General features: G+C 49.9%; 1 protein-coding gene across 1 annotated transcript in view; it reads right to left on the reverse strand.

Moving 5' to 3' along the window:
* The window catches only part of PTPRS (protein tyrosine phosphatase receptor type S), a 257496-nt gene extending 244556 nt beyond the window's left edge, over window positions 1-12940 (reverse strand). Inside the window, exon 1 of the mRNA XM_077332102.1 lies at window positions 12763-12940. The gene's annotated coding sequence lies outside the window, so the exon portion shown is untranslated. The remainder of the gene's footprint in view (window positions 1-12762) is intronic.
* Window positions 12941-14506: the final 1566 nt, after the last annotated feature.

The following is a 14506-nucleotide window of genomic DNA, read 5'->3' on the forward strand; positions in this document are numbered from 1 at the left end:
CAGCGGGGCTCCAGGAGGCTTGGAAAAATTGAACCGATAAAGAATTGACAGCAAGGTCACCCAGGGTGAAGGCGGCACCATTTTTTCCAGGAAGACAATTAGCGAGAAAGAATTGCTAGGGGGTATAAAGGATTGTCGGGCACAGTTTGGGTCCCTTTTTCAAAAAAAACCACCGTCCACAAGACTGACGTATGCAGAAAGCAAGTGGAATTTACCAAGACAGGTAGAACCAAAATCCTGGGAGCCTGAAACGCACCTCGAGACCATTCCCCATTACAGCAAACCAACACGTGTGACTTTGGAAAGAACCATTCACACCCTCAACCCTCCCCAGTGTCCCTCCTCAGCACCCATGCGCTGTGCCACGCAACTCGTCCTTCCAAACACCCAGCCATGAGGCAATGGCAAAGAAGTATTCAGCCAGGCATTCTCCGTATAATCCCCCCGCCAACCAAGAATGCCAATCTTGGCACAAGGACTCACAGGCGCCTCATCGCGCACGTAGAAAGGAAGCGGGTGAGTCATCATGCGCCAACAATGCTGTACCCGGGGCATGGGAGGGGTGGGGGGGGAGAGATGACGCTGTACTGGAGCTGCCCCTAGGTTATCAGACTATCAACGGTTTGAAGTTCTCCAAAGTGGGAAGGGTTCCCCCCCATGCACCAAACAGTTTGGGAGAAGGATGCCGAACATTAACAGTCGAAAAACCGAAACCATTTGCAGTAACCATGTAAGCTCAAACAATTTATATCAAGAAAGGATAACAAATATTTTCCAGAACAACAATGTTGACAATTGGCACAGACAGTAGGTCCAGAGCCCCCCCCCCTCCATCCCACCCCGTTCCCCTGCAAATTGGTAAGATTCCTTTGGTTCTTCTGTCTTGGTCCACCAGGGCTGAAGCTACAGAAAAGGAGATTAGGAAAGAGCCAGAGTCTAGGAGCTCCTTCAAGACTGACAACATTTGTGGCAGGGGAGGAGCTCTTGTGAGTCCTCACTTCTTCAGATACAGCTAGAATGTGAGTCCATCTGTCCTTATATCTTGGAGAGTGGCGTGATCTCAGGAAAGGAGGTTGTAGACCAGGGGTAGACAAACTGTGGCCCATCAGATGTCCATGGCCTACAATTCCCATGAGCCCCTGCCAGCAAATGCATGGGGATTGTAATCCATGGACATCTGGAGGGCCACAGTTTGTCTACCCCTGTTGTAGACCATGACTGAGGGACCTCAGCACTTTCCCTGGAATCTACCAAGAGCTTTGAGAAAGTGGGCAGGGTTGGGGGAGACTTTTGTCCCATAGGGCTTCTGATTGGCACTGCAGACGTCAATCAATCTGGCCTCCCCACTTGAAACACCCACCAACAGAGACCCTTCTGAGCTCTGAAAAGATCCCCCAGGCATTAACACGAGAAGGCAGTTTTTAAGGTAAGACGGTTATTTATTGTTATGATTTTACCCGGTATGACTTTATAATGTCGTGAACCGCCCTGAGCTGATATTTATTATTTATTATTTAAAAGGCAGGATGTTAAACAGCGTCTGCCTGAAGTGATGAGCTGTGACCAAACTCCCTGACATCTTGTGGCTGACTCCACCCTCTGTGGCAGCCATTTTGGAGTCGTGCCCACCGCCCTGCCTCAGAACCCCGAAGCTGCCCAAAGTCTCAACAAGAATCCCTCATCTAGCCTAACATGTGGAGAGAAAATCTGCTGGGCTTGCAGGTGGTCTCTGGTTCGATGCCCAGCAGGTCTCGGGAGCAGCAGATAGGAATGAGCCCCTTTGCTCAGGGGTAGTCAAACTGCGGCCCTCCAGATGTCCATGGACTACAATTCCCAGGAGCCCTTGCCAGCATTCGCCAGCGAATGCTGGCAAGGGCTCCTGGGAATTGTAGTCCATGGACATCTGGAGGTCCGCAGTTTGACTACCCCTGCTCTGGAAGAACCACGGCTAGTAAGAAGAGGCCATTCTTTGGCAGCTTCCCACTGAAGTGGTGGCATTTCTTGTAGAAGAACAGGATGCTCTTGAGCAGAGGGAACCCACAAGTCCCCCAAACCAAAGAGCACAACCACCTCCTTTGACACGGTCTCTGACACATCAACAGAACGTGACAACTGAGGGGTGACACGACAGAGGCTGACAAAGTTACGCGCAGGGCAGAGAAGAGCGAAAACAAAGGCCCTTTCTCCCTTTTCTCACCGTACAAGAACTTGTGGGCACGCAATGAACTTAAGGCGCAGGAGGCTCAAAACAGATAGAAGGAAGGACTTTTTCATCCCAGCACATGGAACTCACTGCTGCAGGAATCGGCAGTGGCTACAAGCATTGACAGCTCAAACAGGGGATCACCTGGAAAAGAGGTCCATGCGTGGCTCTTAGCCACAAGGTCTCAACAGAACAGACTCTTTGGGGCAGGGATGCTCTGTCTTCTTGGGGCTTGGGGGGGGGGCCACAGTGGGAGGGCTTCTGGACTTCTGGCCTTGCTGCTGGACCTCCCAGTGGCCCCTGACTTTTGGCCCCTGTGTGACACAGAGTGCTGGACTGGACGGGACACCGGCTTGATCCAACAGGGCTTCTCTTATGCTCGTAAATTCAAATGTCATTTTGTCTGAGTGGGAAGGCACTGTGCCTTTAACTGTATTTACAAACACCCAGAGCGTAGTCTGGCCCTTGTACTTGCAGAGACACATAAGCAATAACTACAGCAGGGTCATGCAGGATTAGACCAAAAGTCCCCCTAGACCTGTTTCTTGCCACACATGGTATCCTGGGTGTAAACTGCACAGAGCTTTTATTCCAACCTTGGATCGATTCAGTCCCTGCTCTCTACACATAATGCGATTTCCGTTTGGATTTTGGGCGATTTAAATTTTCCTTCTGCAGCAAGAAGGATTGATCCGGAGTGACTCTACTTTTATTGTGCAGTATCTTAGAGTGCTTTTAATGCTCAATATCCGGATTGGGAAACCAAGCTCAGTGGTAGAGAACCTCTGATAGGCCACACCTGGTCATTTGACAAACTTGCCTTAAAGGAGAAACCCCTAATTTCTCTCAACTTCTGTCAGTCCTGGATTTTTCCTCCCTCCTCTGCCTTTTTCGATCTTCTCCCCCCCCCCCAAGAAAAGAAAGAGGCTCCCTGCCTGGCTCCTCTCCCCCCCCCTTCAAGAAAAGAAAGAAAGAGGCTTGGCTCCCCCCCCTTCTGAACTACCCTAACCACGTGCAGAAGACTTTCCTGTTTCAATGGGGAGGAGGGGGGGAAGAGGAAGACCCGAGTTCAAAGCGATCTGAATTCAACAGGATTGACAATGGAATAAAGAAAGTAAGTGCAGACTCTGCCCTGGAAGGATGATGAGAAAAGGACTTGTACTGTTCTGCACTGGGTATTTAAAAAACCCACTGCCTCTGCCCAGGGAGGCTCCCTTTACACCCCAGGACTACCTTTTGCGATAAATTGTCCCAATGTCCTTTGAAGGCTAACTAACCTCGCTGTTATCGCCACATCTTGGGCTCCAGTTAAGAAAGAGTTCCCGAAGAGAAGCAGAAAGGGGAGTGATTTGCTGGACGGAGACATTCCTGGGCACAGAGAATTTCGATAGCGGGCAGGCAGCTGACCGTATCAGATCAAATTCACTGATAAAATGCCGTTTTCCAGCCGCGTTTGCCAAAAAGCAGTTCCAGCCAGAAACATCTTGTTTGGGGAAAGCACGGGGAAATGCTCCAGGGGAGCTTGGTGGGATCTAACCCATTTTCCAAAGGCAAACCGGCAACTGTTTCTCTGTCAAGCTGCAGGCAAGACGTGGATGTCGCAGAGTTCTCTTGCGCCTCATCCTTGGGAGATTGCTTTCATGGGGTAGAATGCCTCTGAATGTGGAAGTTCCACTGGTAGAACGACATCTTTTTTGTGACTCTTCTCATAAAGACAGGTATCTTGGAGGCGTCCCTTAGGATGCAGGGGACTCTATCAAGATCTGGACTCAAATAACTCGCTAGAATTGGCTCCAGATCTCTTGGACAGATTATTTTGCCAGCGGCAGATGTTTTCCCACAGTTAGCCTTTTTCAGGGGAGGAGGTCCTATGACGCTTGCTTGGCACAGAACCCCGATTCCCTCATTCTGACGAGTTCATATTTTTCACGGCCTCCAGAAGTTCTCTTTGAAAAAAGTTCTGGGAAATTTAAAAAATAAGAACACCCAGGCAGTGACTAAACCTGTGATAATCGGAGAAAATGCTCTGGCTGATTTCAAGGGAATGGATGCAACTCAAATTCCCTTGGCCAGACCAGCCAAGGGGAGGGGGGGCACAGCTGGCAAAAGGGGATGCACTAATTCACACAACAGACCTATTTGCAGAGGACCATGACTGGGGAAGGCACTGGCAAACCACCCCGTATTGAGTCTGCCATGAAAACACTAGAGGGCGTCACCCCAAGGGTCAGACATGACTCGGTGCTTGCACAGGGGATACCTTTACCTTTACCTTTATGCTGCATAAAATCAAGTGTATACCAGTTTCTTATTATTTATTTATTTATTTATTGGACTTATTGCCCACCACTCCAGGCAAACTGGCTCATGGCGGGTTACAAAATCAGGTTCCAATACAAAACCCCCAATAAAAAACCCATTAAAACCTGATTAAAACACAATAACGTAATCTAGCAGTAACATAGTGGTAAACATAACCCCATTCTATGGTGGTGCACCCACCTAGGGGGGATGGTAATGCAATAACGGGTTGCCATCAGAGACGCCAAGAATTGGTAGTGGCTATCTTCCTTTGGCGCAGAGTGGTAAGGCAGCTGTCTGAAAGCTTTGCCCATGACGCTGGGAGTTCAATCCCAGCAACCGGCTCAAGGTCGACTCAGCCTTCCATCCTTCCGAGGACGGTAAAATGAGTACCCAGCTTGCTGGGGGGTAAACGGTAATGACTGGGGAAGGCACTGGCAAACCACCCCGTATTGAGTCTGCCATGAAAACGCTAGAGGGCGTCACCCCAAGGGTCAGACATGACTCGGTGCTTGCACAGGGGATACCTTTACCTTTTATCTTCCTTGGGGGGGGGGGGTGCAGCAGAGCTATGCCCTGAAAAACTGGGCTCATCTGTAGACAAAGTGGAAGAGTTCCGTCTTGTGGAATGCTGAAAGCTCCTGCAGGGCCCGTAGCTCTTCCAGAAGCTCATTCCACCTGGTAGGGGCTAATCCCGAAAGGGCCCTGGCCCTGGTCAAGGCCAGATGGGCTTCCCTGGGGCTGGGAATGACCAACAGATTAATGCCCGCACAGCATACAGCGACAAGCGGTTCCACAGTCTCCTGTAAGTAAGACTGTTTACAAAAGAAGGCTGCCTGTTGCTTCACTGCATGAGTCCCTGGGCTCTATCTCCTTCTAATTAGCTGTACAGATCTGGTGCACTTAGGTTAGGGGTGCTTGTGTCCGTGTCCAGATTTTAACATTGGCAAAGTGGGACACCATCAACCGGGAGGGTTCTTGATTTAAAATTTGGTCTATATGGAGCAACAAAAAGTTTCATAGAGCGCATAGAATGCAAAAATAGTATTGTAATATATATATATTTTTTTTAATTTCAACGTAAGTACAATTTGCCAGGTACCCCCAGATGTCCCTCCAAAAGTGGGACAATCTGGTCACCAAGTCACAGTTTCCCAGCCTGGATCTGGCCGCCTCACCCCACTCCTCCCCCACTGATGGCCAGGGACCAAACCCTGACATCTCTTTATTTATACATTTATTAGTCAACCTTCTTCCTTATGTAGCTTGGGGCCACTCGCAGCACAATGATTTGGGGAACATGAGCTTCCTTAAGTCAACGCTCCCTCAGGTACTAAAAATCCAGTATTTGAAATCACAGCTCAGAATGGCTTGTAAACTTCGCCAGTCTTAAATGAAACCGTCTCCAGCTGCCTCCTGCAGACCAGGCACTCAGCCCTGGGCAGCCTGCTCCATAACTGTGGTGCTGGCGCCAAGAAGGCCCTCTCTTGTGCGCCCACCAAATGAGCCTCTTTGATTGGTGGAAGAGTCAGAGGGCCTCCCCTCCGTCTTAGTTTGAGAGTTTAAAGCAGGGGTAGTCAAACTGTGGCCCTCCCGGTGTCCGTGGACTACAATTCCCATGAGCCCCTGCCAGCGAATGCTGGCAGGGGCTCATGGGAATTGTAGTCCACGGACACCGGGAGGGCCACAGTTTGACTACCCCTACTTTAAAGACTTGAAAGTAGCAGGCCCCAGAGAACACCCACACACACACACACACACACACACCTCCCAGTCTGAGGCCTCCAATTCACACTGAGTAGATTGACCTGTGTGCCAACTAGCGATAAGAAGTCTCAGAAACACTGGGGAGGGGGAGACCTTTTCTCCCTCATGTTGTCAAATATCTAGGCCAGGGGTCTCGAGACTTTTTGTGCCTGCAGGCCCCTTTGGAATTCTGATATTCAGTGGTAGGCACAAGCACAAAATGGCTGCCTCAGGAGGAGGTGCCAGTCACAAAATGGCTTCCCTTCAGTCACACAGTGAAGAGCCTAGTGCGGTGGTGGCAGCTGCTGCCCAAGCCATGTTGTTGTAGGGATTTTTTTTTTTGTATGAAACAGCACAGCCAATGAAACCTACAGGGCCAGTCAGAAGCCCCATCTGGCTCCCACTCCCAGAAAAAGAGTCAGCGGGCGCTGCGGTTCCCATGGGCACCACGCTGGGGACCCCTACTCTAGTCCTTGCTTTGAAGAAGTGTGGCACTATCCCTTGAACACTGGGCACAGAGCAACACCCAGCCAACTCTGGAGTCCATTCAGACAAACCTGTGAATTGGGGCCAAAGAGTTCTGCCCACCCTTTGCCGTTCCCCTGTTTTCTCAACTCTAGACCCAACGTTGGCCAGGGCCTTCCAGCTACCAGCTTCTGCTTTTCCTCCTCACTAGAAGCTGTATTACTACTACTACTACCACTACTACTACCACTACCACTACCACTACCACTACCACTACCACTACTACTACTACTACTACTACTACTACTACTACTACTACTAATAATAATAATAATAATAATAATAATAATAATAATATTGTTTGCTCCTTATTGAGATCCATGCGTGGGGGGTGTGGTGGCACTGGCCAGCCACACACCCCACATCCACTGTGCTGCCTATGCACTGCGCATCCCCAACTGAAGCCATCACATCTTCTTCGATGCAGAATGTGGGCGAGAGGAAGGTGCTACTTTTTCTTTCTTTTATTATCTCTTGTTTTTCTCTTTTCTGGCTCTCTTTGCTGGCAGCTCATCTTCTCCTAGTCTTTCATTTCAATTGCGGTTAAAATAAAGGGAGGGAAAGACGAAGGGACTTCCTGGGTTGCGTTGGAGCTTGTATAGTGGGGTGGTGGTGTGGGGGGTTTTTTTTGGGGGGGGGGCTGTTTTACCTAACTATTTATCTTAAGCTGTAAGTTTCCCATTAGTCCCTGGAGTAATAAGAGTTGTAGGACGCAGTTAGTGCTTTCTACCACTGGTATGTACACTCCCAAGGACTTTTATCTCATTATGTAGAGACTAGACTAGATGTAAAGCCCATTGTATCTTTGAATACAATGGGCACTATCATGGGTGCTGGGGGGGGCAGCAGGCTCGCAGGGCTCCTAGCAGGCCCCTCCGCCGCACCGTCCCCGCCGCCCGCTTTCCCCCACCCCCCTCCCCCTCTCCCCCGAGGTCCCGGCTTCGGTGTGGTGACAGGAGAAGGGCTAGCGCGTCTCCGATATGGCGGGCCTGCTCTTCTTGCCGTGGCAAAGCCTTTTCCCCCCTCCCCCCCACTTCGGTGCGGCAAAAGGAGCAGGCCCGCCGTGTCTCCGACATGGCAGTCCTACTCTTCTCGCTGCGGCAAAGCCTTTCCCCCACCCCCCTGCCCACCCCAGTTCCCGGCTTCGGTGGCGGGAAAGGAAGTGGCAGCGGCGGAACGCGGGGTTGAGTGGCGAAGGGGGGGAAGAGTTGGGGGTTGGGAAGAGTGGGTGGCTGGGTGTTTGGGGATGGGGAAGTGGCGGCAGCGGAGCATAGGGTTGAGTGGCAAGTGGGGGCAGGGGGGAAGAGGGCGGGGTTGAGAAGGGTGGGTGCCTACCTGCCTTGTCGGCGGGCAGCTGCATAATGGCGGTTGTCGGCCAAAGGTGGTACAGCTTGGGGGGTGGGCGGGTCGTCAGTCTGGGGGCAAGGCGCCAATTGTTGTGTCCCCCCCATCCCGGACCGAGCCCTCCCCCACACTCCTTCCTGCTTTATTTATACCGCTCCCACGGAGCAGTGTAAAGATATGTTGACCAACACAGGGCCCAGGAAAGATCCCTGAGGCACACCACTGATCACTCTTCTCCAAGAAGATCACAAACCATTTACAAGCACCCTTTGGGTATGGTCTGTCAACCAGTTCTTGATCCACCTAACAGTAATAGGATCCATACTGCATTTTATCACCTTGTTCTAAAAGACCCACTTGCAGAGGAGGTGACCTGCCATCTCTGTTCTTGTCCCTGGCTAATCAGTTCCTATCTCAGATGCAACGAATCATTTGAGGTCATTCCAGACACAAACATGCAAAAAAAAATTAAGAGAGACTCCATTGTGTCTCTGCCTGAGTTACCAATCTACATTCCTCCTTCCCATTGGTTACCAATTTTGCTTCCATCTTGGCTACAAAAGCACTGACCAGTCATTTCCAGGGTGGAAATACACCAAGAACAAGCTGCCTGTTGCATCTCAACATGAGTCAGCGTTCCGCATTGGCACAGCCAGGTCAGCAACACATGCAAGATGGCCTGTTCAGGAGGCTGGCAGCTTATCTAAGAAGACTGTGGGGCAGTTTAAGAAAAATTCCCATTATTGAGTGCCAAGGAGAAAGGCAGTCTCTCCTCATACCTCCCAAGACTGACACGAGCCCACCTTTAAAAAGGGAAAACAAACAAACAAACAACAAGCAAGAAATGGTCTGTTAAAAATGACAACCATGAATAGATGGAAGGTCCTTCACAGCCAAATGCAGGCAAGGACCAAATGCACACGATCCATTTGTGAACAAACTAACCATGATGCAAAGGTTCCTTTTTCTCTCTTCTCCCACCTTAACCCACCCTCCCTTTTTCTGTACAAGCCAAACGGCGCTGGATTTATAAATATCCAGAAGATGCAAAAAAAAAGATTCCTACATCTGATGAACGCTCTTATTCACAAGCTGCCAACCAATTGTCTGTAGGTGGACTTAAAGAGAGAACAGGCGTATGCTGGATGAAATATTCAGCCCGTTTGAAAAAAGACGCAAGAATGCTCAATGGCTAGGGTATTTCAAGGGGGGAGTTATTTTGGGGGGAGGATCTCTCTTTTGAAAATCACCAAAGTAACATTATTTGGGATTTTATGCAGCGTGACTCACACTGGGGTCCCGGTGCTATTGAACATCGCTTCCTTTCAGGACGACTTGCTCTAAATGGAATTTTCCAAAAGGAGCAAGAGCCTTTGAAGGCAGGCGAAAAAGCAGGCTAAAGATTCCTTTTTTAAAAAACCCCAAAACCGAACAATAAAACCTAACATTAAAATTGCAAACCGGGTTTTTTTAAGATACCTAGATGTGTCTTCTCCAAGTCTCCACACGCTCTCTTCCCATTGGCCCCCAGAACAGGCTGTAACAAACGGCTTTAAAAAGACGTTTCTTACCAAAACAGAAAAGGCAGCCCACAGGACTGCAGAAAAGTCACCACAAACTTGCTCACACATGCACAGACCCACACTCACAGCTCCCTAAATCTCGAACAGCTTTCCCTCTGCTTTTATCATTCACACAATCTGGTAATGCACACATAGGTCAGCTTTGGGAGTTGCACAAGTCCTCTCAGTGCACCATGAATGGCTGCAAATCCCCCAGAACAACGACCCATAACGTTTGAAAAGCTGGAGGGTAGCAAACTTTGCTTGGGGAAGTTCCTGGAGGTCTGGACGTCAAAGTGACCTTGGCAGCGTATAATGCCATAGAATCATTTATTTAATTGAACTGCTTGAATGATTTTAACTGTTCGTGCATTTTAACAATGTTGTAAACTGCCCTGAGATGGCAGCGCCGTTAGGGGTGGTCTAGAAATGTTCTAATAAATAAATAAAAATCTGTTTTTAAAAACCAGAGTAGCTGATCTCTGTCGTCTGGAGATCAGCTGTAATTCTAGAAGATCAGAACAGAGAGATCAGGCCAATGACCCCTCCAGTCCAACCCTCTGTGCCACACAGTGGCCAAAACCCAGTTGCCATCAGGAAGTCCATCAGCAGGCCCGGAATTCCAGAAGCCCTCCCCCCATTGCCCCCTCCCCAAGCACCAAGAATGCAGAGCAGGCATAGTCAAACTGCGGCCCTCCAGATGTCCATGGACTACAATTCCCATGAGCCCCTGCCAACGTTTGCTGGCAGGGGCTCATGGGAATTGTAATCCATGAACATCTGGAGGGCCGCAGTTTGACTACCCCTGATGCAGAGCAATCACTGCCCCGGGCACACTGTCCCACCTGTACTTGTAGCTAAGAGCCACTCGGGGACCTCTGCTCCAGATGTTGATCCCATCCCCCTCTTGTCTAGGTTTATAGTGAATTTCACATTAATGACTCTTCTGTTGAAGGACTTGCTTTTATCTATTCTTAGCTTACTGCTTGTTGATTTCATGGAGTCTTGTATGGTGAGGAAGGGAGGAAAGGACTTCTTTCTCTCTCTTCTCTAAGCCAGGCATAATTTTGGGCACGGGTGGTCAAACTGCGGCCCTCCAGATGTCCGTGGACTACAACTCCCATGAGCCCCTGCCAGCGAATGCTGGCAGGGGCTCATGGGAATTGTAGTCCATGGACAACTGGAGGGCCGCAGTTTGACTACCCCTGCTCTTTCCCGTCACCCCTCAGTCGCCCTTTCTCCACACCAAAGAGCCCTCTCCTCCTTAAGTCTTTCATCCCTCAGCTGCTGAGCATCACCTAAAACCGAGGTGGGCTGGGGTGGGGGGCACCCCAAGGGCAGCAGTGAATTCCCAGGCAAGTGGGAAGGCTGGAGAGGGGAAAGGGGGGGGGGGAAATGGCTGCCAACTTGGCTAAACTTTTCCACAAAGCTGCTCAGGGGCCCCCACAGATGCCTGGTCTCCCTCTCCCTCTCCCTCCCCATTTGCAAACATTTTCAGAAGTTCGAACGTGTTTTCGGAGCTTTGGTGCTTTCTGTTTAAAGTGTTTGCAGGGAGCGGAGAGAAGAAGGACACTAATAAAAGCTTTCTAATGAAAAAGCACAAATTACAGGCAGAACAAACTTCACTGACCAATCGCAACGCGCTCAGGAAACCACCAATTTTCAAGTTGGGGAGGGGGTTGGGGGGACTATTTCCAGCCCTACACAGCCTGAAGCCTGCAGCTCCCCTCTCCTTTGCTACTCTTTGTTGGCCAGGAATGAGGGGTGGGGGGTGGAGAAAGGGAATGGATGGGGAGGGAGGGAGGGGGGGAGGGAGAGAGGGAGGGAGTTCAAGTGAATCTTTGGAAAGCTGCTCATTTTCAAACATCAGCCAGTGGGGGAGGACAAGCCTAACGCTCCACACAGGCACAGCTGCCAAAAAACGTGCACCAGGGTTCACACTGGGCACTTGCGTTCTCCGCTTGGAACAACCAATTGGTTTGCAACCAGCCAGATTAAGAAGTTTTAAAGTGGGGGGGGGGGGGACGGACGGACAGAAAGAAAGAAAGAAGCGGTCGGGGAGAAAAACCACAGCCTCCACTTTTAACAGACTTACTCTAAAAACTCCAGTCAACTTGCTGAGTGTTTCTGCTACCAAAGTTTTCAGGTTATTCGTCCAGGCAGACAAAAGACCGGGGGGGGGGGGGGGGGAGAGATGTGAACAAATGGGGGTTCCTCTGATGTGATTAAGGACCATTCTGAGTCAGCAAATGCTTCCCCCCCCCCTGAACTTCCCTGAACAACTGGATATAATTTTTTTTTAATTCTAATGTTTATAGCTTGGCTTCCGACACCAAAAGCGTGCCAGGAAGGAATAAAGCAAAATCCGTACTCCCCCACACACTTCTTGCCAAAGAGCCCTCTCCCCAAAAAACTGTACTATTTGTTAAAACCGAACAGAGAATACAGAGATGGAGGAGGAGGGGGGGACTGGGATGGGGGGTATCTGGGGGAGAATTCCATGATAATCAGGGCCTTGGGAAGGGGAAAAAACTATTCTTCTCAAAAGGGGGGCCTCAAAAGTCAAACAATCTAGGCATGTGCTCCCCCATGATATATCATTACGAAAAATCAGGGGCCTGGAATGCAGAAAAATGCCCCCTTTAAAAGCCTGGAAATAAACAAAGAGGTGAGTGGATCCAAGAGGGCAGGGGACTGACTCTTCATAGGATTATGCGAGCACGTTTGTTTGGCAAGGGGGCTTTTACCCTCCCCCTGTTTCTACCACCAAATCGCTTTGCTCCCCCAAGGCCAAAAGAGAGTCAATGCTGCCCCTGCCCTGCTAGCTCCTCCAAAACAAAAGAACCCTTGGAAGAACAGCAGACAGTTTTGGGAGAGGGTGGATCTGGGGGGGGGGGGGAGATAAAAACAGAAGGAAGTTCGAAAAACTAGGGCGCCTTTTAAACTTAAGAATTGTAATTCTATTGTGATGAGCTGTGGGAGGGGGGGGGTCCCAAATTCTGGGAGTTCTTTACCCACCATGAGCCTCCAAGACTAGGGGGAGAAAAAAAATACGGGACAAAAAACCCAGTTAAGACTCACCAGGCAAGCGGGAATCTCTTCCATCAATGCTTCATACTCCCCCCAGTCGCAGGGGCCCCCCCGATCTGGTTCCCGGGACGGTTTCTGTCCAGTTAATCCAGTTTTTAAGTTTGGGATGCGAGAGGCAGTCAGCCTACAGTCCCCTCCAGCCAGGCTCCGGAGAGGCGGAGATGGAGGGGCACAGAGGGACGGACAGGGGAGGAGCTGGGAGAAGCCAAAGGGGAGGAATTCGAAAGGGGGGGGGCATCAGGAGAAGGGGAGAAGAACGATTCTCTGTGCACTGTTTGGCTGTGGAAGAATACCAAATACTTTAAAATCTGGAAGACATATCTGGTTCTCCCCCTCACAAACTAAGACTCTCAAAAGCTGCATTTGGCTTTTCAAACCCTCAGCCACAAAGGCGCGGGAGTGAGGTGAAACCCACAGTGGGGAAGAGCTGGGCATGATCTTCCATGCCTCCCTGTCTACGGAGGTTCAGATCACTAGAGTAGCTCAGCTGGCATTTTACCGTCTCCACCAAGCTAAGCTACTAGCACCCTACATGACCCCAGAACATTTAGCCAGTGATCCATGATCCACAGTCACCTCCAGGTGAGGTTACCGGGGCCCTCCCTTGACTTTGACCTGGAAACGGCAACTGGACCAGAACACAAATGTTCTCATCAGGACCCCTTGGAGGACCTACATCTGGCCTGTCCTCAGGCAACTGCACTCTCTCCCAGTTGACTTCTGGATCAGGTTCAAGGTGCTGATGTTGACCCTCAAGGCCATTCCCAGTCTGGGTCCGGTGTACCTGAGGGACCAGATCTTTTCACTGGATATAAAAGATACTTGGGATTAAAACTGGGACCTTCTGAGTGCCAAACAGATGCTCTACCACTAAGCCACGGCCCCTCTTCCTCCCAACAGGGTTCAGTGTACACAGGGGTCCTATTTTATCCTCACAACAGCCCTGCAAGGGGAGAAACGTGGACCCCATTGGGAGAAACATGGGGTATAATAATAATAAAATATATAATAAAACAGTTGAGCCTGGGCCTGGCACTTGGGCTCTCTAGGCCCAAATTTCCAGAGCTGTGACGTGTATCACCTTCCCTGTGAGACTGCAGCTTCCCTGAAGGGGTCTTACTGTTGGGATTTCCAAGCTCTGTTGTGGGCATGATTCAACAGCAGATGAAGAACACCCCATAGGGGGCATCGGAGGAGGTATCAATTGAGCATAGTTAGATTAGTAGCTTCCGGGTATTATTCAAATAGTCTCCTCCTATGTTCCGATTGGCTCATCTGGAGACTTCCTGCTCCTTTGAGCTCTCTTCCTTGACTCCAGAACAGGCGCTTGACTCCAGAACAGGCAGAATGAAGACAACGGTTTGACAGTTAGGTCTCTCTCTCCCTTCTTTCTTTACAAAATTGCTTCCTTTCATAATAAAACTATTTTGTTCTTTTAAGCATCTCGGTGCTCTGCTCCTGTTTGCATATTTAAACACTGCTAACACTTAAGAGGTCATCTAGTCCTACCCACCACTGAATGTGGGAAAGCCAAAGCTGGGATATCCCCAAACAGCTAGCTAACCAGCCTCTCCCTGAAATCCTCCATTAGAGGAAAAGAGGAGTAGATTTTTATACCCCACTTTCTCTACCCTGTGTTCAAGTGGCTTACAATCTCCTTCCTCTCCCCAAAACAGGCAGATGTATTATTTATATGGGTCAACTGACCGAATAAAGAGACTGACTGACTGACTGA

This window comes from Paroedura picta, chromosome 4, assembly GCF_049243985.1.
Source record: "Paroedura picta isolate Pp20150507F chromosome 4, Ppicta_v3.0, whole genome shotgun sequence".
NCBI classification, from domain to species: Eukaryota; Metazoa; Chordata; class Lepidosauria; order Squamata; family Gekkonidae; genus Paroedura; species Paroedura picta.